The sequence below is a fragment of the Lepeophtheirus salmonis genome, chromosome 6, assembly GCF_016086655.4.
Source record: "Lepeophtheirus salmonis chromosome 6, UVic_Lsal_1.4, whole genome shotgun sequence".
Classification (NCBI taxonomy): domain Eukaryota; kingdom Metazoa; phylum Arthropoda; class Copepoda; order Siphonostomatoida; family Caligidae; genus Lepeophtheirus; species Lepeophtheirus salmonis.
In genome coordinates this window covers 6,448,548-6,473,033 of record NC_052136.2, presented here as the reverse complement: position 1 = coordinate 6,473,033, position 24,486 = coordinate 6,448,548, and the positions used below count along the sequence as shown (strand labels likewise).

General features: G+C 30.4%; 1 long non-coding RNA gene across 2 annotated transcripts; it reads left to right on the top strand.

Annotated features, from left to right (window-relative positions):
• Positions 1 to 5,755: 5,755 nt before the first annotated feature.
• On the top strand, positions 5,756 to 9,934 carry LOC121120962 (uncharacterized). Of its 2 annotated transcripts, XR_005865284.2 has the most exons (3): positions 5,756 to 8,055; positions 8,135 to 8,594; positions 8,654 to 9,934. It is a non-coding gene; the product is annotated as an uncharacterized lncRNA (long non-coding RNA). The 2 variants fall into 2 exon arrangements; XR_011780770.1 differs by lacking the exon at positions 8,654 to 9,934 and having other exon boundaries at positions 5,756 to 8,081; positions 8,135 to 8,613.
• The last annotated feature ends 14,552 nt before the right edge of the window (positions 9,935 to 24,486 follow it).

The following is a 24,486-nucleotide window of genomic DNA, read 5'->3' as shown; positions in this document are numbered from 1 at the left end:
TCAAAATAGTATGTGGATTTTTGGATTTTTTTTGGAAAAAGAAACAAAAATTAAATTTTTTTGTAATTTTTTCAAAAATCTATAGCTATTCACGAAATATTTAAAAAAATAAATTTTTTCGAAAAATATTTGCAAATTTAATTTTTAATATAAAATTTTTCGATTTTTTTTTTCAAATATTAAGGAACAAATTTCAAAAATCTACAAATGCTTACAAAAATTACATTTTTCTGAAATTATTCCTAAATGAGATTTTAAAGGCTAATTTTGTTCGATAAAAAATTCCTAAATTAAATTTAGAGTTTTTTCAGAAAAAAATTTCAAAAATCTATAGATGTTCACAAAAAATGACAAGTATTTATAGAAAAAATTAAAAAATCCAGAGCTATTCACAAATTATTTTCTTTTTTACAAAAAAAATCAAAAATTTAGTTGAAAATATGAAATTTTTGCAAAAAAAAAAATTACACTGGGTTCCGTAATTTTTTTCATCCTGAGCGAAATAGTTTCCAGTAAAAAGTAAATATTTCTTAATTTGTAGGGGACTGCAGCCCCTCCCCTGTGGACGCCACTGAGTGAATCCATACTCGAATGAGAGAAAAAACATTTCAGCTTGCTTTTGTTTGATATCCCACATATATTGGATATCCAATTACATGGAAAGGATCAAAGTACATGGCATTGAGAGTATGTTATTAGTACTTGGCTTCCCTTGATCTAATGATATAATTTAGTGAGCCAAGATTCAAAGGAGCCAAGGCATATTAGAACGTGTATCTAAGTAAATAAATTTGCGTTGATCTCTCTCTCTCTCTCTCTTTAGATCCATACTACACGATATGGTTCAATAACTTTGTTGTAAAAAACTCTACATACAGTTATATATTTATGTACGTACATACATAGGTAACGTGTGAGTGTGTTTCATATAATAGTTACAAAGATTCTAAATTAGAGTTTGCAATACTTGGATGTAGTGTACATTATTATATAAGTACATATTTGCTGCTTGTGAGTAAATGTGGAAAGACGACATTGAAGTATTTGCAAAAAATGGATGTACTATATAAGTATTTTTGCACGTTTCACTCAGTCCTTTATAGGTATTATGTACATAATATTATATCATGATAATCTATACATAGTCAGCCTTCATAGGTAATAATTACTAGATATTAAATATATAACTCAATTAGGGATAGTTAGAAATAGATACCCTTAGTATAGGTACTGAGAGCTCTGTCATCGCTCCTTTTTGGGTACCTACATCAGGGATGTCCGTGGAATTATTATTATTTTTTGAGGGGGAAAAAAAATCAAATTTCCGAAATTTTTGGCCCGTTACTTAATCGACGAAGATTTTTTTTTATAAAGAAATACTTATTCCCTGTTTTCATATTAATTTTTTTTTCTTCCAGTTCGATAATTTTTCAAAAATTCCATCATTTGGGAAAGGGTGTATAACCTCCTTCCACAAACCCGCAAATGCACCACTGCATAATATTTACAATGTTTATCTTATTAGAGGTTGATGCTTTTAAATCTGTAACAGCTTTAAACTTCAATACTTGGGCAACCCTGAAATCTATATTTATAAAAATGGGCCTATTAAATTCAGCTGACAAAACTGTATAAGAAAAAATGCAAAATCCTTGAGATATCCTCCGAATACAAAGGCTCTGCGCACATTAATGTGTCCTCCCGTGCTGGGTGTACACTCAGAACGCAAATAACTTCCTTCATAATGAGAGAACTTAAGTTGGTGTTAACATATCCGGTGTCATGATATAATTTTAAATTGGTGCGTTCGGTCCAAATCAGTTAATTGGAACCGGATTTCTTCCAGAAAACCCCAACATTTTGTAGACCTTTATGTTCTGGGCAAAGGAAATTTGGCCTCCTAGCTTGCCGGATCTGTACTCTTGGACTAATATGCGGGATGTATAGGAGAGAAAGTTTAATATTAGAGCAAAAGATTTGTGATATACTGAATTAATTTTGGGAAATAAACTTTAATGTACAGTATCTTTTAATTTTCCATATTTAAAATCTCTAGCCCATAAATTTGACTTGTTCTTTAGTTTGTACGTTTTTTTTCTCTCAAAATGTTTCTGGAAACTTTGAAAACTTTTTTTAAATATTTAATTTTATACACGATACTTTATTTTTCATTTTTTATAAGAAATACTCATTTTAGGGGAAATCTGATTTATAAATTTTGAAATGTTTTTTTGCTTAGAACAATAAAAAAAAAAAATATTTTATATATTTTCCCACAAATCGACTATTTTGAGCTAAAAATGCAGCTTGTTTCTAAACAATAATGAAATTTAAAAATTTCAATGGTGTAATTTTTTAAGTTTAAAAAAAATTAATAATATCATTTTTTCTTAGAAAAGACCATTCTTGGGAATTGTTGATGACACTATGAAAGAAATGATATTTCTTGAGGATCTTGAAAACTTCTTAGAGCCCCAGACGATGCACCCTGAAGCTCTTGTGCTCTTCTAAACACTGGTTAGAAATTAAAGCTCTTCTGGAATAAAATTATTTCCGTGAAAAAAGATCAAATTTAATTGCCTGCCTAACGCAAATACAGTGATGCCTTGACCTGCGAGTTTCATTCGTTTTCTTGACGGAGGAGCTCGTCAAAGTCAAAGCAAAAATTGCCCCTTTGTCCCATCGCCAACTGTCGTCCAGCTCATATGTTATTGCAATTTTTTCTCACAATTCAGCTCCTATTTACAAAAAAACCTTTGTGGTATCTCAAGGTATTACTCTGTATAGGTAAATGTATAATAAATGCAGGTATCTAGGTATTAGAGACCGTTAGAAGAGCCATCCTTCAAATTTTACCATATTCATCATCATTATGATGTGATGAAGGAGAGGGAAATACACTTTACAGGTGATTTACAAATAAGCTCCGTGCACTGTTGTTTGTTTGAGGAGAAGAAATAGAAGAAGCTAGGGAGCTCTTGGAGAAGAATTTGAGAATACATGATCCATAGGAACATCAATCTAATAACCAAACTGCATTTCCGGTGAATTAAATACAGAATAACAACAACAGCAATAATAGGTTAGAAGAAGAAAACGGAGACATTCATTTCCGATGGTAATAGCACGTAGGTACAATACATACATCCTAGGATTCAAAACCCGTGTTTGAATGTATTTGTTTACGTATTTGTACGTGGACTATCCTTTTTTTATTTCCCATAAGGTAGCTCCTTGGGAAAGGGAAGAAGATTATTTTTTTCTACTCTAGCAGCTCACCTCATAATTAATAGGTGACATGGGATAACTAATAATGTCGAAGCAGATGAATGAAGAAGCATCTGCTAGCCCCCAAGAATGGATCCGAAGAAATATATGTTCATCCGCGAAGAAAGAGGGAGATGTAATAAACATGACTGAAAATTCATTAAAGTTGTAAAATATGTGTGTACAATATTTTTTATACATTATGTTTACAAACGTAGGGTCTTGAAGATTCATGGAGTGAGGGTACAGAGAATGAAGTACTCTACCTCCTGTTACCTTGATTATGTCTTGCAACCAGGCACTTTTTCTGCTCATCCGTTCATTTAAGACAAAAATACCTATGTTCATTCCTTAGTTACTTTCTACTCAACCATTCATTTTTTCTAAAACGAAACGACAATTTTTTGTTAGAACTTAATTGTCTCAAAAAAACACTTATCTCCTCCGAAGATATCAAATTTTATGAACTTCAGATGACGTCACCTAATCTTTTTTTTTTTTTTTTTTTTTTGGGGGGGGGAAGTATGCAATTGTTTTCTTGCATATTTCACTTTGTCCATTCATAGAGATTGTCCAGTTAGTTATAGAGTCACTCCTTGCAACAAAAGGCCAATTAAATTTGAACGTAAAATAGATCAATTATTCTTTGTTTTGCTACTTGGTTTTAGTTTTGGCCCTAGGCTAAAAGATATCATTGGAGAAATATACAAATAGAGCAAAGAAGTGAACAGATAATTGAACTGCGTTCATTTTTTCACGTTTGGGCGTTCAAAACGAATGGACAACACTCATGATCCAAGCCTATCTTTCGAAAATAAACAGGGGAAAAAGGCCCAAAATCAATTGGTAGCAGGGAGGTAATTCTGTTGAACTATTCCTTAATTTTTCTGAATGGCTCATAGCTTAACAAGAGATAATTATAATTCAACCAGTCAAGGTTCTTCCAAACACTGATAAGGAGAAAAGTAGCTGGAAAAATCGACGGCTAATAACAAAATAGAATGCAAACTTTTATGCGAGTGGAGTAACGCCATGTCTTAAGAGTCTTTTAGGGTTACTGTAGCTACTCCAAATGGAGTAGCTACCCCGTACTGCTCTAACTATTACGCCTAAGTTTGAAATAATATATGTTATAAGAAGAAGAACATAATATCTAAAGTACACAATAGGGCCAAATGCCTAACGGTTACTCATTTCCGGTGTTGTAGCACTTTATTTCTAGGTAAAACAGAGGCGTTTTTAGCTCTACAATATTAAATCATTTATATTATAGTAGTAAGTCCTATATTATGTTCTATGTTACAAGTATTATATCTAAGTAAGTATGTAAATAAAAACACATAGAGAGAGAGAGGTATGCTACGTGTAGTGCTTTGGAAGGAACACAAAAACGGGCTTGATTGTCAACTAAAAACATAAAATACACATGTATTCAATATACATACAAATAATAAAAAGGGCAATGTTACGCTTCGCGGATTTAAATAACTAAGTTCATGCATATTAAGAGTAATTATATATAACAACAACATCACTCAAGTGTTCTTGCTCCTCTTGATTGGTCGCCAAATGAATCGGAGTAGGCCTTAGGATCTATTACCTTAGACTCCTAAGGAATTGCAGTCACAATGGAATTTTAAATGGCATTTTCTCATTCTTTGACTCAATTTAAGCGAATGACATAAAATTTCAATGAGATTGAAATTGACAGACTGCATTGATTCTGTGATATAAAAAACGCCATATTTGTATTCTTGAGCCATTGATATTTCCTTGAAGTTGACTAATTGTTATTTAATAACAAAGATAAATAAAATACAGACTCTTTAAGCGTTATTACAAAGTTTTTTAAGGGGGAAATGCGAATGCATTTATATTTTTTAAATTTATGAACCGAATATGGAAATTCAAAGTTGAGTACAAGCTTAAATCTAAAGTGAATCATTTTTATTTTATACACAAAATGAGTAAAACACGTACTTCTACACGAAAAAGTCCCATATAATTCAGTTTTCAGTGGGTATTCTTATACTCATATTTCCTTTATTTGTAAACCTATTATTAAAATTCAAAGTCAATTTAACTAAATGATTTTTATTTTATAGTAAAACTAAACAAAAAAATAATAATAATAATTTTCCACCAAAAATGCTCATAGGTTCAGTAATTCAATATGTATAAGTATATTATTTCCTTAATTCAAAATTGAGTAAAGGCTTGTACTCAATCTGGATCATTGTAATTTTATAATAATGAGACTAGGCATTTTCTTAATATTATAGTAACAAAGATTCTCCATGTATATAGACAAAAAGACACACATAAAAACAACAGAATCATAGACCAAATACAGATATATATATATACACGAAAAATGCGTCTAGCTATAGACACATAATATATATACAAGTGGAGCGCGTTCACCAGCTGTTGCTTTTATTTTTCTCTATGTTTTTTTTTTATGTGAAGTCGTTGTTCTAATGTGAGTTTTAGAATTATTATTGTTATTTTTATTATTTAGTGAATGAAGATTCTTATATTGTTGTACCTACTGAGTGAGTGAGTGAGTGAGTGGAACAACTACTACCTCGGTGGATCTCTCACTCTCTCTGCCTACTGGTTCTGCATTATTTTCTAAGACCGGAAGGAGTGATCCATTCTGATGATGAAATCCCTTCTTATTCACTTTTTTCCCATGATTTAATTGAGTCAGCTTCTAAAGGAAGAAGAAGAAGAATCGGAAGAAGTCAAAAAGGCCATAGGGATCATAATATTCATAAATACTTCTCTTTTGTCTTGAAAGAATTCCCGCAGGGGTGGGCTGGAAGGGCTCTAGCCTCCTTCCCAAAAAAAGAACCTAATGAAAATTATTCCTTTTACCAGAAATTTCATTTTTGATTTTTTTTTCCAAAAAAATTAATTTAGCAAATTTTTCAGTAGAAAAATTTAATACTTGTAATATATTCATTTGTGTAGAATGCTGTGGATTTTTGAGATTTTCTTCCAAAAAATTCGTTTTTTTCTGAATAGCTGTTGATTTTTGTAATTTTTTTCCAGAAAAATAAATATTTGAAATTTTTGGTGAAAAGATGGATTTTTGACTTTTTTCTAAAAAAGATTTATATTTAAAATTTACTAATTTTTATGAAAAGCTGTGGATTTTTACATTTTCATCCAAAAAATTCGTTTGTGTGAATATCTATGGATTTTTGAAATATGTTTAAAAAAAGTTTAATATTCGATTTTTTTTTTCCAAAAAAATTAATTTTTTGTGAGTAGCTGTGAATTATTGAAAAAAATTATTATTTGAAAGTTTTTGTGAATAGCAATTGACTTTTGAAATTTTTTTCAAAAAGAAAATCCCCCCTTCCTCTAAAAAACAAATACATATCATCTTGCAGATGTCCTGATCCCCTACAACTTCCTCACCACTAAAAATGCTAAAATTGTTTTGGTTCTTAATTTGAAACTTAAAACCGGCTCTGTTCCACTTCACGCTCTTGCTATTGGTCCTTGTAAAATCGTGCCATATTTTAGCGAACAGAATATAATGTTCACTAATATTAAAGATTACTATGGTTGTATGAGTCATTAGTATATGACTTATAATCGATCCCGCCCCATGCCTCGCCCTTGTTATCGATCTTTATGAAACACCCAAATTTGAGAACGCCTTCTACAATGCATCTTTATTTCTAGCTAATATTAGAGTAAAGTATCTATGTTTACTAATTGAATTCGTCCAGTAAAACTACTATAATTATCTTTCATGCACGATTATATTTTACTATTATTCAAGCCTAATAAATTGAAGTATTTAGTATTCGTATAAACATTGGATCCTACCATAGATACTAGAGATTGATTGATGATTAAGTCACTGTCTGATTTCTATAAGAGATCATTTAGCAAGCATTGTTTGATAAGATAACTTTAGAGTTCAATTGGGACGCGTTCTAAAGATTTAAGACAGGATATAAAAAGTTTGGGCCGTTAAGTATATATAGTTTTATTAAACGAATTCAATTGGTAAACTGAAATACTCTCCAGCATTGAGAATTATGCATTGAAGATTTGGGTTGTTTTTACTTACTTAAATTTCCATATTAAGGATTATATATATGGTTTTTGGATTTTTTTATTGAGAAAAAATTTGAAAAATAGAAATTTTTGGAAAAAAAATTCAAATCAAGTTAGTTGTATATATTAAATTTTTTGGAAAAAAAATTTCAAAAATCATTTGTTCACAAAATTTAAATTTTTTAGAAAAAAAATTTCAAAAATCCACAGCTATTCACAAAAATATTTTTTTTTAAATAATTTTAAATATTAAATTTTTGGAAAAAAAAATTCAAAAATCCACAGCTATTCACAAACAAATAACTTTTTTGCAAAAAAAGTTTCAAATATTAAATTTTTTGAAAAAAAAATCAAAAATCCACAGCTATTTGTGAAAAAATATCAAAAATCTACAGCTATTTACAAACAAATAATTTTAAATTAACAATTATTCACAAAAAATACATTTTTTGAAGAAAAAAAAATCAAAAATCCAAAGATATTCACAAAAAATGAATTTAAGGGGAAAAAAATCAAAAAACCACAGCTATTCACAAACAAATACACTTTTTGGAAAAAAATCTCGAAAATACTCTTCAGAAAAAATCAAATTTAATTTTTTTTGTAAAAAGCAGAAATTGCTTAATTTGGGAAGGGCTATAGCCTCACCAGCCCACCTTTGACGTTCCCATCTGCATACGTTGAATTTTGAGAACGTTACATCACTACGTAATGGAGACTCTCCCTTTGACAAGGTTGATTATAATCATTAACGCAACTATTTTTTTGTTTTTGTTTTTGTTTCCAGATAATGTAGAGTATATGGCCATACCATAGAATATGTCTACTACTGTGTTTTTGCACATATGGCATTTGACATTGGGCCGGAAATAGTCATTAAGGAGGAACGAAAAACAAAAAAAGGAAAAAGTTTAGAATCCTGAAGAAGAAGAAGTTGAAAATTATTGTTATGGAACACGTGCCACAATAAATTAATTTATTTTTTTTGGTGAGGGTAACCTAAAAACATGGAAACAAGCAGAAGTATGTAACATACATACACACTCTGAAAAACAGACAGGAAACCGTTATCAGCCATCCATCTATCTATCCTTCCATCCAGGCACTCATTTGACAATATACCTATCTACGATAAAAAATTAGTTGCATACATAATTGCACCATTCTAACGTAGAAGCCTTTACACGAATCAAGTAATGAACCCTTTTCTTCAATCTCCTTACAAATCCATTTCCGAATACAAAAAGGTCCGAGCCTTAAAAATCATTAATGTCACATGACTTTCTATTGGTATATTTTTCTCTAGCTTGTAGCCTGAATATCTGGATTGATGTCTATTATCTATAAAAATGATAATTTTATTCCACTTTTTCAAAAAAAAGTCAATTTTTTTAGGAACCATTAAGACCTTTTGATTGACCCAGTTTTACTATGAGACCTAATTCCTTGACCAAATTAGTTCGGGATTTAAAAATTATAACGGACTCAATCCAGTCCAGGATTTTCAGATCGAAATCCAATACTAACATTAATTATCTACCCAAATCCTAAAAGTAAATATAGTTTTTCAAGTTATGTTTAAAGGTTTTAGAGGGTGTAGGACTTTAAACCATTGAAAAAATAAGTTCAATTTTACGCAAATACAATAATTAATTACTCATAATAATTTATTTTTTTTAACTGACATTTATTACATCATTTGATGACCTTTTTTTATAAGGATATTTTTTGATGTTAAGACATCTCTTTAATGACTTAAAAAAATAACTTCATTAATTTAATTTCTGGCTTATTCAAAATAATACAATCAAACAGAATGCCCAATTATTGTTTGATTTGTCTATAATGTAAGGGTAATTGCCACACCCCTCTTCTTCTCAACTGCCTCAGAAAGATATTATCAATATGCCCATTCTTAAATATGCATAAATAAATACTAACATCTGATACCAGTTTGAAAATATCCAAATTTTTCCAATACCCTATATTCTCAAAATCGGTAATATTTGTTAACATATTTTTTTTGTCAAAACAAGAAATACATTTTTAATATCAAAATACATGTCTTTGATTATTTAATAATCATCATTTTTGGTATGACATACATTATTTTAAAAATTTTGTCAAAAAGTATGCCCATAACTATCAATGGAATATCCTGCTACGAGTATAATACTCTATCTACGTCCTTGCTTATGGATCCAATATCAGCCACATCAGTACAAAAGTTTTGTGGAATGTTAAAAAGGCATTTATGGTAGACCGCATCAAAGTTAAGCACAGTGATCATCATTACCTACTGCGTTGGAATGTGAACCAAAGTTACTTAGTATAAGGATACGCGATCGAAAAATGTACGGGGTATACCGAAGATTTTTAGAATCTTTTTGTGTAATTCAATCTGATATTCAGGTTTTTAATTGCCTGATATCAGACCAATAGTAATACTACATTAATTATTATACGACGATCCTATTTTACAAGTTTCTTTAAATGAGAAAAATAGTCGAAAATGGGTCTTCACAACATTCTATCAATAAAAATATAATTATCAAAATATGTTTTTTGTGATATAACAAGTGTTTAATTAGAGCTAAATCTTCTTTTAATCGTTTTTTTATTAATGATAAGAGTCCAGAGTTGAGTGGAGATGTTGTGTCTTTGTCGTAAAAAAAATTGTAATAACTTAATGAAATAAATTGCGGCAAATCTCTTGTCGGAATGGATTGTAACATGATGAGTAGTGACCTAGTACTTGTCTGTGAACCAAAGAGCTATATAATAATATATAATAAAATTCTTTAATTCAAGGAGGATATAAATACTTTTGCCAATTGAGAAAAAGAACCAATTAAATGCAATAAATTACCTACTTTTTTTTTCTTATTAAAAAAAAAGCCGGGAAATATGTAGAGGAAGGGGGGAAAAGAGGTCAAAATTTCACTTTTATTTGACCTCTAATACGAAGAAAAAGAAAAATAAGAACAACAATTATTGATGAAGTTTTTATTATTTTAAAAACCTAGTCATGAAAGAGCGATTAAGATCTATGTAAGAGTGTATCGTGTGTTCCTCCTTTGCTTCTTAGATATCCCTATCCTTTGTTGTTAAAGTGTCCTATCAGCCACATGCTGGTTTTTTATTTTTAATTCTTGAAGCAATATGTTTTGTGTGTATGTGCTTTTATCTAATGTAGTAATATATAGATTAAAACTCAACATTTCCCGCCATTTTACTTACTCACTAATAACTCAAGCAAGTGTATCATTAGTATGAGAGTAAGCCCATGCACCCCTTAAACAACTATGGTCTACTCCTTAGTGACAAGGGTAACAGAAGGCTTGCATTAACTAATATCATACCCATTCCACTCATGTTATTATTTTCTCTTAGGAGAGGGTCCTAAATAAAATATGATATCCTCATCAAAACTTATTTACAAGGCTGTTGGATTCGAAATTGAAAATCGGTATAGTGTCCGAAAATGAATTTGATTCGACGCATCAATCGAAAGTTTGACTCAAATTCCATAGGCGCTTCTATTAATTCTTGTAATTCCAGTTCTCCAACCTCTAATGCCGAACCCGACAAACTTGATCCAAGATCCTTGTCGGATTGCTTATCGGTTTGAGTGCAAAAAAATGCACTATGATCATTTTGAGACCCAACTTTTTGTGTTTATGAATCATGGATATCATTTATCCCTGAAAGGTTCGCCCTTCCCAGTTAAAAAATCTTAACCGCGCTTCCGATAGGAATAAATTATTATTTATAACAGTGATACAGTATTGTTCAATTTATTTTAATGCATGCTGACCCGTAACTTAAGTATATCTTCATAGATATACATACATTTTGCCTTTGGTATTTAAATATTGTGCTCGACTAAATCGATTTTGAATCAATTGAGTGGGAATGAGGTTCAGGTTTTCCAAATAATATTTTGAGGGAGTTTGAATCATTTTCAAAAAATGTTTGACCTAAGTAAAGTGGAATTTTTCCGAGTTCGAGTAATACTCAAATCCAACACTATTTATATGTAATCATGTATAACTAACACACCATTAAAAGATCCTGAATTACTTCTAGTTTATACATATTGTATTGACTCATCATCTTAACGACCGGTTTAATGAAAGAACTGAAAACTGTCGACCCTGAACTAGGTTCAACCTTACTTATTTATTATGAAATGATGAATTCAAGTCAAAATATTTGAGTTTGGTTAAGTTCGAATTTTTGAGTTATGTTACGAGTCAAATTCGTTTTAAAACTATATACATGATTAACCAATTTTTTAGTTTGAGCCTTTTAGACTATCCTAATATTCAAAATGATTTCTCCTTTTGAGTGATATGTGACTAATCATTACTCATTATTTCAAGACAAGTCAAATTGTCCAAAATATTGAAGTACTTTATTAAAGTCAAGTTTTTTCTCTCGAGCTCGAGTAAAGTCTCCGAATCCATCACTATATGTGTGGCTCGTCAACACAAAAGTAAGCTAGAATTTTTTTTTTTTCAAAATTGAGTGTGGATTATATTTTTATTCTGTTGCTAATTATCGTCAATTATTCTTATTAACCCTTATTATATGTCGCAAATGACACTTAAAGCAGGCAAAGTTGATTGTCAAAATAAAATAATTTAAAATTGACAGATTTGATTTGAAAGGCCATATTGAGGTCAATATAAGGTTTTTTTTTTTAAATCAAATAAAGTTTCTAAACTTCATAGAAAATTCTCGGGTATCTTAACTCCTCCCACAAATTGGAATAATAAGCCTATAATTGATTCAAATATGCCAATGAAATATCGACCTTTAGTTATATACTGACGTAAAAAAATAAATTCGGAATTTCTCCTTCTATTAATTCCTGTTGAATGTTGTTTTTATGTTGACAAACGACATTTTTAGTATTTTAACCTCATATTATACATATATAAAAGGCCGACTTTTCCTAATGGATATTTATTTGATTGTGTCTATACATATAAGTAGGTTGTATAAGGAAATCATGAGGATGTTTTGAAGGTAGGGAACGTATCCACAAACTTGGGATCAAGTTACTTATTTTCTGACTCCCTCTCTTTCAATGTAAGTATGTGTATAGTATAGCTACAAATATACCAACCCAAAGTTAGTTAACACATTTTTGTCAGTAGACAAATATGCCTCATATTTTAATGGCTCAACAGAAGCAAAAAAACAAAACAAAAAAACCCCAAAAATACATTATATATACCTAAGTCGGAATATTGTTATTATCATTCTTTTGGTTTTTTTTTTAGAGTGAACCAAAAAAAAGAAAAAGACCCGACATGAAGTTAGTAGTTGGTTAGTTAGAGAATATTTTAAATATGCAGAACCATTAATATATTCCATTTTATCTTCTATCTCTCTCTTTCATAACCACACCACTACAAAAACGAAGAAAGCATTTTTCTCTTTTTTATTTTTTGCTGTTTAAAATCATAATTTCGCAGCTGTTAGTTGACCTTGGATCTCATTGTTTTAAAAAGACACACACCACCTGGAATGCTGATGATGATATTATAATAATAATAATTACTATGATATTTTGCATATGGACCAGAGTCCACAAATCCCCCTCTCTCCCTCCCCTGGCAATGTCAATTAATACCCAATAGATCATAATTAATAATAGTTTTATGTTCATATAATGATATGTATTGTAATAATAAGTTATCTATTTTTATGTTTGGAGGTTGGGGCCTTTAGGCCATAAGGAAAAAAGGGACTGACTCTGATCCCTCTTGGGATATGATGGTAGGAAAAGTGATTATATTTCCTTTTTCTATAAGAATTCCATTAAAAAACAAAGTTTTGTTTTTTCTTATTCCCTTATGTTTGTAATCGAAATGAAGAAATTGGCTTCCTTTCCTTATCATAAATTTAGCAAATGTCTAATATCTCTAAAAGTTTCATTATTTTCTAATAAAAAACTTTAAATACATTTTTCAAATCACGAGTATTTTTAAATAACCATTAAGATTTTAAATAATATTAAAAAGCAAAAAAAAAAATACTCAAAAATTAACAGTTATATATATATATACATTTATGACGTTCGGAAAAAAAGTACAATTTTTGACCCCCCCTCCCCTGTCTGTATTTGTCCAAAACTTGATATCTCCACCCTAGGATTGGACCTCTTTAATTTTTTAGTTCCCACTGTATGTATTTCTAATTAAAATATATTGGTTATCTCGAAGCGATGGGCGTCTGCAGATACATTCAATATTTTTGAAAAATTAAATTTTTTGCTTCACTGCATAATTTGGTGTAATGACTTTTTTTAACCCATATTTTCTCATTATAAAATTCTACTCTCAGCAGAACAGCTACATCTCCTCCAGCCCCCCTTCAGATCCCCCTGCTGATATATTGAAAAGGTTTTGTTAATCAGTGAAACAGTGATCAGTTCTCAATGGTTTGTACTCCGAAATATCCCCCCGTCAACTGAACGTCATAAATGTATAAAACTATATGTCTTTGGATTAATAGCTCCTCTGAATCCTCATATAAATGCCTCTTTCAAATGGCAGAAAGGTATACCACCTCTCTTTTGAAACAATCATGTAACTCAACTGCAACAGGGGCGTATGCAGGGTTATTTGGATAAATGACCTTTTCTTCTTTTTAAATTCTAGTATTTTAAAAATCCTTCCTTGGGGGAGCTAAGGCTTCTGCAGACGCCCTTGTACCATCTCTACATAAAGTTGGTCTTAATATACAAAGGTGGGGACTGGGATTCAAGGTTTACAACGACTTCAATATATGGATTTGAGTCCATATATTGAAGATTTGGACATGTCCTCTTACCTCAGAATCACAGTACTACTTAACTTAAACACGATAGCAAAGATTGCGACTCGACTTGAAATCGAAAACTAATTGATACTAAACTCACGAAAAACCACTATGAACCCTAGTATGATGAACTTGAAATGATTTAAACAGAAATATTCAAAGACTAGGATTTGTGAGCAAAGTCTTGAGACTCGACTTGAAATTCCATTTGACTTTTTTTCCTACTCTGGTACTAAATGTATAGATATTATGATACGTACGTATTGTAATAATAATTTATCTATTTTGACATTTGGATAAGTTGAGGGCTTTAGGGCATAAGGACAGACTCTGATCCCTCTAGGGTTTAGGGATCAGAGGGTATTATAGGTACAAGGTAGGTCATTATATTTATATTATGTACATAATAGTCTACACCATTTTTAATTATCATAAGACAATAAAGGACCTGACCTTGATAATTCTTCTCTCTCACTCCCTATCTTTTTTGGGTCACTCTTCTTTTAATTTTTCACTTTGTCATCGTTTAAAAAAAAAGAAAAAAAGTAGCAGATGCGAGTGAAAAATGAAATAAATTTTAATTATGAACTATATCTTTCTTCTCTTCTCCTCCTTGACTAGCTCATTTTTCGGTTGATGGCAACACGACCTTCCTCCATTGTCTGTTCTTGTGGTTATCTTTCCCTCCAGAACAGAGTATGGTCTATGTATTTTCTTTTTTCATATGTCTTATAAGTTATAATAAAACACTTTTTCTAAGAGCTCTTTCTATTATTAGAACTTTACATCATCCAACACGTGCATGTAAAAAAAAAAAAAAAAACTGGAAAAAATAGTATTTTTATGTTTGATCCAGAGATTGAAAACAATGATCCTCTGGCCTTCAAAATATTCAATCTATACCACGTCATAAACTAGCTAATACACTTTAAAAGTCAAAAAAGCTCCAAAATGTTGTTATTTTTGTAATTGTACTGTATTTGCCTGTCAACTGTCGATGTTTCTTTTTCTTTTCCCTACTGATCAGGCTTCTGAACAATGCTGAATTTGATACTAGAACTAGGACGTACCCTTATTATATATTTGAATAACTCCAGAATTTAGTAAAACTTGTCCATAGACAACATAATAATTAGAAATATGTTCCTCCTCAGTTCAAAAACACTAAGACTAACTCGCTAATCATCTTCCTAATTCCTCTTTTTAATTCGTATTTAATATAAAATCTCCCTTTTTCCGTTGAAAAAGGGAGATTTTATATTCTTATTTTTAATTTTTTTGATGCATTTTAGAAAAGACCTTTAATGACCATGAATTTGGTCTGAGTAGAATAAAAATATGGTCTTAGGCACGTAACTCAGAATTCTGAACAACTTTTATTTTATAACTAAAGTATGTATCTGTCTCCTTTTTGAAATTGAAGTGCGTTTTATCCTCGGACATACAACTGTAATATAGTAGATAGTTGGAAAGAGTTGGGTAACTTCGATCAACTGATTTTAGCATATTTCACTTTTTCTTTAAGGAAAAAAGGTTGCGAGATACAATACTAGTAACGACGTTCTATATATTTGCAAATAAAGGGGGAAATTCATAATACTGTATGTTCAATTCGGTTCTCAAGTCATAGTTAATAAGTCCAAGTCCTTAAATTTTTCAATGAGTCCCGTTCGAGTCCTCGAATTTCATTCAAGTTCATTTCAAATCGATAATTATATATTGTATGGTGTCCCATGTCCGTATATAGTGTTAATACTGCTCTTGAGGTTAGTATAAATTCTATGTTTAATATAATGTATTCAATTTCATAGTTAGGAAAATTAAAAAGATTTAGAAAAAAATTGTTTGATATCCAATAAAGTATAGAGACTTAACACTTTCAATTCTTGAGCATTAGCTTTTGAGTCCAGAATTACAACATACAAAGATAACTTTTCCGTTCAAATATTCAATATATGGCATCAAGTGGTGTTTGATATACTGGGACTATAGTGGAACTGTAGGACTGACGGATTTAAAACAGCACTTTACCGAATTGAGATTGGAACTGGTGAATTTTGTGGCATTTTTTATTAATAAAATTAAATAGCTGAGCTAGAAAATTTACTTTATAAAACAATGCAAAATAAAGCAATTGTCTTTTATAACGTCATCAAATTTCTGAAATTTCTAATTTTTGGTCTGAAACCGGTACACAAATATTGTGACAACGTGTATTGTGAAAAACTGGTCAAAACAGTGCTATGTGGGATTCACTGACCGGTAATTTGGCGCATACATGTTCCCTACCGCTCATTTTGTAGCACGGATTTTCTACACTGGTAATTTTTCCTCCCGGAGATTTTACTGCAAAACATCTAAATTGCATTTTTATGTTTACATATTATACAAGGGCGTCTACAGGATGATATATATATATTTTTTTTTTATTTTTAAAATTTAATATTATTTCTTAATTTAATTTTTTTTTTAAATTCCAAATTTTTTCAGTTATTTCTTAACAACTATGGATTTTTCATTTTTTTAAGTATAACAATGGATTTTTGTATTTCTTTTAAAGATAGTCATAGATTTTTGAGAAAGTTTTCTTTTGAAAATTTAACATTTTAAATCTTTTCGAAAAAATATTTCATTTGAAATTTATTTATTTTAATTTTTTCTTCGAAAAATTTATTGTAAACAGCGGTAGATTTTTGAAATTTTTACTCACAAACTTTAATTTTTTGTAAATAGCTATAGATTTTTGAAATTTTTTGTGTGTAAATATGGATTTTGAAATTTTTTTAAGAGAAATTTAATTTTTCAATTTTTTTTTCAGAAACATCCTACAGACGCCCCTGTATTCATAGTTATGATCTTAGTTGCAGGTTGAAGAAATGTATCAAACTTCATCCAAAGAAAGAACGAAATGTTTCAACATTGAAGACTAAAGGTAATGTTTTAGGTATAAAATTACACAAAACAGTGTGATCCTGATATATAAACAATGATCATCTGGCCTTCGAAATATTCAATCTATACATATTACATAGGTAGAATCATTGTTCTATTTCTTCTCTACACAGTAGGAAAGATCATTGTGCATTGTAGCATGTATTGAAATCCCTTCAAGCCTGTAAGTAAGTCTATCCACATCTATAATTAAAAGTGATAATAGAAAAATGGGTCAGGGAAAAAATAATAACACGGTAGTAGTAATATGATGTGTGTACGGATATAAAATAGAAATAATAATTTGAAATGAGATAGGGTCATTTTTCATCTTCTTCCTTACAAAGTGATTCAGCTACTGTCTTTAAGTCTTTTTCATTTTCCGTCTTGAGAGAGTAGAATATTTCCACAAGGAGATGATGAGAAGGATTGAAATGGAAATAATGTGGCGTGAAGCTCAAATTAAAAGAACAAAAAAAAATATATATATATTAATGGCTTCAAGCTATCATCTAGGTATGTACAAGTCAAACCAACAGAGTCATCAACAAATATTACATATCCATGTTCATTTCAATTCCTTTTTCATAGCCACGGATCTTTATGTAACTACAAAATATTTAGTGTATCAACACAAAAGCAATCAAGAAAATGATTAATTTTCAAGCTTATTGTTTTACTTCATACATATAAACAACTTATCCATTCATGTACTTATTTTGATCCATTATGGGATTAATATTCTAATTTTTAGAATGGTTGAGATACTTTATAAATTATCTAAATAATATAGAAATGTATGATAATTAGACTAAGAGTACAGTTGTAATATAGACTCAATTATGAGAAAATTCATCCCCAGCCTGCTTTTGTGTTGACGGGCCACATATTCAATACAGATCCTGAAACGCCTAATTATTTTGAAAAAGATTCCAAATTATATTTATATGCTTTGAAGGGAGTGTGATATGTATTAGCACATCGTACAAGTTGAAATCAAAAAAATGAGATGGATCTTTTTAAATTGATAATTTAGAGTTAAAGAATATTACTTACATTTAGTGTTGGATCAATCTAAATAAATATCAGTCCGGTTCTGATTAAATTTATTAGTCCCAGGACCGATTCTTATGAGTCTTTTATTGTAACTACTATTTGTCAAAGTTGAGACCAATCAGTCTCCTGAGCTCATCCTCAACTACTTTTACCACATGGGCGATACAACAGCAAAAGTAGAAGACGTGGAAGGAAATCTCTTTATTGGGGATAATGCAATAATTAAATATTGCTTAGATCAGAGTTCTCAAAAAAATTTCATTGCATACTTTCGAGAAAATATCAAAATCTCCAAGTTTCACTATTATTTATTACCTAGGTTGTCCTTTTTTCGAATAGAAACTATATATTTGTTTGGACAGGGGCGTCTGGAGGTTGTTACTTGGAGAGGCCTTGATCAACCCCCCCCCCCCTAAATGGAGAGAGAATTTTTTGTATTAGCATTGTAGGAAGCATTTCAATGACAAAACGCAAAAATGTCTTTTACATCAAAACCATATTTTTAAGACAAACTTTTTTTGGAAGTAATAATCCATTCCTTTCATCAAGCATAGATGATCATTACATAAATGATGTCATTTTTGACTTTTTGAATATAAATTAGTAATTAATAAATATTTCATTGCACATTTGGTGTTATAAAGTTCAAACGCCCAGAGTTATATTATTTTTAAATACATCAAAAGGAAACGATAGTCTCCAATCATTTTAAGTAATAAAATTAAAATATATTATGATTAAATAAAGTGTTATGAGAAATTGCAAATTGTACAATCTGCTTATACTGGATACAAATTGTACAAAATTGCATTGACATAAAACACACTTAAAGTGTCGATATTCTTATTTGTATAGCCTCTTCGAGGGGGAAAAACAGTCTTTCAATTCTATACATATGTAAATAATGTCAAATTTCTATTCAAATTAAAAATAGAAAATTTGAAATGGACTTACTTATACAATAGTAATTAGCAAACTAATGATTCAATAAGGTGTACGAGTACAAGTTGCGACTTGTACAATCCCCTTATACAAGTTACAACTCGTAAACAACATTCCTATACATGAATAAATATTTTTTTCTACCTAAAATATGCATTTATGCCAATCATAAAAAACGAACACTATCTAATTAAAAATGTATACTGATTAGCAGGTTATGTTTGTGTTTGTTTTTCTACCTGTAATTACATACATAAGTACATGGGACATGCTAATACATAGGTGCTGCATACAATATAAGCAAATGCATAATTTGAGCTGACTTTGTCGTCGGTCCCACCGACACATTGAATCACAGTTCCTTTGTTAGACACATACTTAGTTTGAAAAGAAACATAATATAATCAAAATATTAAATACTCATCTGTACCTAATAACATCATTAAACAACCCATAATGCACACAATATATGTAAATAAATATTAGTGTTGGATTTGGGCCTGAAAATTCTGGATCGGTCTGAGGCCCTTATAATCTTCTGCGAATTCAACTAATTACGTCCGTTCAAGGAGTTTTGTTTAGATCAGTAACCACAAAAAAAAAAAAAAAAACTTATTGGCTTCAAATAAAAGATTAGACAGCTTATTTTGAGACCTTTATTGACATATGATTTTGAGGGGGGTGGGGAGGAGAAAGTGAGTTACCGCTATAAAGAAGAGAAGCTTCTACATTTTAAATAGCATTAGCTTTGAAAATATATTGTAATTATATTTAAATTCATATGTATTAATTCTATTATGCATTTTTAAACAATTTACACCAAAAAAAGGCGAGAAAATACTTTGCTTTATTATGAGACTTTAACTCCACGACCCCTTCTTAAATTATGAACAAAAAAGAAGAAAGAACACATGCATCAACCGTTTTTCCTTTTCTAATCTCTAAACTTAGTTTTTTCTTTACAAATATCCCTTCTTTAATTATAGAGTACAAATACGGGACGTGAGAGTGTGACACTGGGTGATTATCCCACCAATTGGCCAAGACTTGAGAGTAATAGTGGAAGACCAAATTCAAAAAATTGAATTTCGATTCAGTAATTGAAAAGGAATAAAATTACCTCTATACTCAGATACTCAAGAATCTCAAGAATTGAGATATCGGTCCAAATTGGTTTATAATACCGTTGATTAAAAATAACGAGATACAACGAGAGATAAGTTTAGACATATATATATTTAATATAGTTCAGAATAGGGACCCAAAACTTATAATAGCATAATCAAATTAAAAAAACTCGATTTCTATGGAATGATGAAAAGAGAACTCAAAGCCAATTTGTGATATGTTTAAATACTATATTTATTATTCAACAGGTCCTCCTGTTGAAACAAGCAATAACACTCTCAATATGCGGGTAAACCGATTGTCAGCTCTTGACGATGAAGGCCGTATCTTTGGCGTACCACACTGCCATATTGGCAGCTCGAAGCGTATACAAAATTGTATAAGATACACATTCTTCCCCAAGACACTCAAAACTGCAAAGTCTAGGGGGTTGAGGTCAGGGCTGGAGGAGGGCCACATGGAGGCAAGCCAGAGGTCAGCTATATTGTTGCTGCAGAAGTTTGGATTCTTTTTGACTTTGTAAACATTCTGGATGGAATGCCCACAGTCTCTCAGCACTTACACCGGCGCGGAGGAGAATGCACACGCGTTAACTTCTCTGCTGTTGTTCCAACACTTTTACAATTAGAGACAAGGGATAAAAACAAAAAATTTGTATTTTGGTTTCAGCCTTCGTTTGGTTCCTAAATGGCACCTTGTATTAAAAAAAAGGGGATAAAATCGTAATTAAATGCTACGGCAAGTTTTGGGTCCCTACTTTGTATATAAATATGTTGTAGCCGGATGTTGATGAGTGGGAGCTGAGAGGTGAAGATGATGGGTACTGGTGGTGTTGGATGGGTGGGTGGGTGATGTCATTTGAGAGAATGACTCTTGCATAATGCATTCTGCTTATTAAAAATAATTATGTAAAAAAGTATATGGTACGACGTATTAAAAAAATAAAAAAATAAAGAGAAATAAATTGATGTAATCTAATCTGTAGAGTATATTGATGGACTCTTCTGCTGCTGTTGCTGCTGTTATTATTACTATTAAAGACATCTGCTCTCATACTATAATATATATTATAAATATTTAGTATGAAATACTAATAGCTCATTAGACACCAGAAAAAAAAACACACAACAACAACTAGTTGAAGAGTCCAAAGACAGAAAAAACCTCAAGGTATGAAAGGTTATTCTTCTCCACATGTATGTTTATGTCCAAGAACATGTATATTGTACGTATGTAATTGTATCAGGGTATATGTACAATGTAAAAAAACAAAAAAAAAAACCTTGTCGTCGCCTTCAACAACCCCATGAACTATAAATAAATAATCCTAATAATTTTATGTACACGGGTGTTATGAAAAAAAAAAAAAAAAAGGAGAAGAAAAAATCAAGATGAAATTCAATACCTTTAAATCTTCTTTGTGATTATATTAGTCGTCGACGTTCTTAGATGGAAGTAGTAAGTCCCACAGAGGAAAACCCACATACATATATTATATGTACATATTAAAAATAAAGAATAAATACCATTCAGTCATGATTTAGGTATTTAATATTTATGTGGGAAATCTTTCTGTCCACTCTTTTATTCCGTAGTTGAATAATAGGAATTATTAGATAGGTCTGTGGTGTGAGGAGTTAACATAAAAACATTCTTGAAAAAAATCAAGAGAAGAAGAAATATCAATAGATTTGTTTTTAAAGAATTGGGAAAAGTTATTTCGTATTTTTTCGCTTTATAAGAAGTGTAACAATCATTTGATTTAAACCAAGTAGGCCGTTCTGTTTGATAGCTGGTTGCCAATGAGAATACAACTTCATAATGCCCTTCTCCCAGAAGCCCTAGTCCCTATTGTCCCTAAGCGGCGTAAGCAAAGATATGTGCGGCCTTTTTCTGTTCGATCAGCAGCTTCAAACGGTCGAATTGTTCACAGTAGAGGGGAGGATTGAGCTTTTAAAAAATTGCTTAAACTACTGTTATGCAGCATGATCCGAAAAAGTATTCGCCCCGTACAAAATGTAAAAGATGGCAAAGTTCTTCCTTTGAGACTTCCATACTCGTCGCGCCATCATTCACAACTAAACTGTCCAAACACAATACTGTGTTTAAAAGCGTTTGTAGTATACACTCACACCTTTACAATCCCTTATCGTGTTATCCCATGTGACCAATAATGAACAAAATATACTTAGTTAAAAAAAAGATGGGAAATACGATAATCCTTTTTCCCCAACCTAATATTATTTTCAAATAATTTTTGCAGACATATTTGGATCAATTATATGCTTGAAATTCTAATTTCAGGTACACATTGAGCTACCCAAATATGTTAACTATAGTCTTAAACCTTCATGTGTTGTACAAAACTGTATTTTTTGGCCCCTATATGGCCTATCATAGAGGTGGACAAATTAAGGCCTAGATTGATCAGACTTTTCAAAATTAGAGACTAAAAGAGCTATCACTCATCAAAGACTCAAATCTTCACTATGATTAAAAATCTATACAACCAACTTCAAACTTAATTTTTAGAAGTCGGTTATTGATTGTGCCTAAATACACAAATATCATTAATACTTCGTACTTTTGATAAAGGTGAGTTACTTGTTTTTTCGGTTAAATACTTGAAATATATCTTTTGTCTGCAATTATTTTATTTAAAATATAGCCTTAGTGTGGCCTTCAAACATAATCTATGTACTTCTGAATGCTGTCCTTGAGCTACAACATTTTCCCACCGGAAATCTATCAAATATTTTATTATGGCGATACATTTTTGCTACTTTTATCCGAATTATTTATAGATAGAAATTGAAAATGATTATTTGTTAAATAATAGAAATGTAATAATTCAGACTTAGTTTGAGTAGCTTGATTTTGTGTTGACGAACCCCAAATATCATTCAAGGTATAAAATATTTATAAGATAAAAACGAAGAGAACCCTTATTCAAATTTCTGGGAAACATTAACATTTCCAAGAACGTTAACTATACTTTAAAACCTTCATGTGATTAATGAAACTGGTTTTTAACTCTGATTGGACTCTTTTCAACCATAAAATATGTCAATTTCTAATTTTGTAATTGTCCCAAAACTTTTTGCTACATTCAGGGACGTCGGAAGGATGATATTTTTGGGGCAGAAAGTCTAAAAATTATTTTTTTTACGAAAAAAATTGAAAAATTAAATTTTTCATTAAAAAAATTTTAAAAATTGAATTTTTCAATAAATAGAATTTGAAAAATTGAATTTTTAGGAAACAAATTTCAAATATTAAATTTTTCAGAGGAAACTATTTTTTTTGGGAAAAAAGCAGAAAAATTTAATCAAATTTCAAAAATTAAATTTGTTGTAAATAAAATTCAAATATTAACTTTTTTGAAAATAAAATTCAAATATTAATCTTTCTAATAAAAAGCAAAACAGCCCCTCCAGACCACCCCCTACGGACGCCCCTGAATTTGTAGTGCCTCAAAGAAAAAAATAATAATAATAGAATCAATATGTTGATAGGAATTGGCGATTCCTTAAAGAATACAAATGTAAAATCATTTAGACTTAATTTTGAGTAAAAATCATAAAATATTGCTTTTGTGTTGATATATTATTACTACATAATATACTATCCATGATCAAGATGAATTGCCTGCAAGTATAATAACTTTGCAATGATGATATCATCCTCATGACATTATTTACTCTAATATACATAGGTACGCACAATGAACAACATACTCTTTGGCCCTTGCTAACACACAAATAAATAGATATCACAAAAAACAGTTATCCATTTGTTTGCAAATCTTTTTCTATAAAAAAACAATTGAAAAAACTTAAGTTGTTCACACGGTATTTTCAGTCAATTTTCACCACCACGACTACCAGACAAACAAGATATCTATTTTTCTGAGGGGGACTCTTCTCTCCCTCTTTCATCATAATAAAACAATCAAGAACCAAAAACGATTCCTTTTTTCCTACAAGGAAAATATTAATTTGTAGAGTCAAATCCGGATATTAATAACCCACCTCGTTCATTTTCCAGGGAAATGATTTCCTTCCAGACAAAGTCCATTCGCTTTGAACAATATCCCATACATGTAAGCTACTTTTTGAAAAGTTATATCTACGGCTGCCTTAGTCTAATTATTGGCCTCGGGGGTAATAAGATTTGTAGGCCCTACCAGGTGATTAATAGCAAAATATTTCAAATTTTACCATTATCAGTGGGCCCTAAACTTAGATT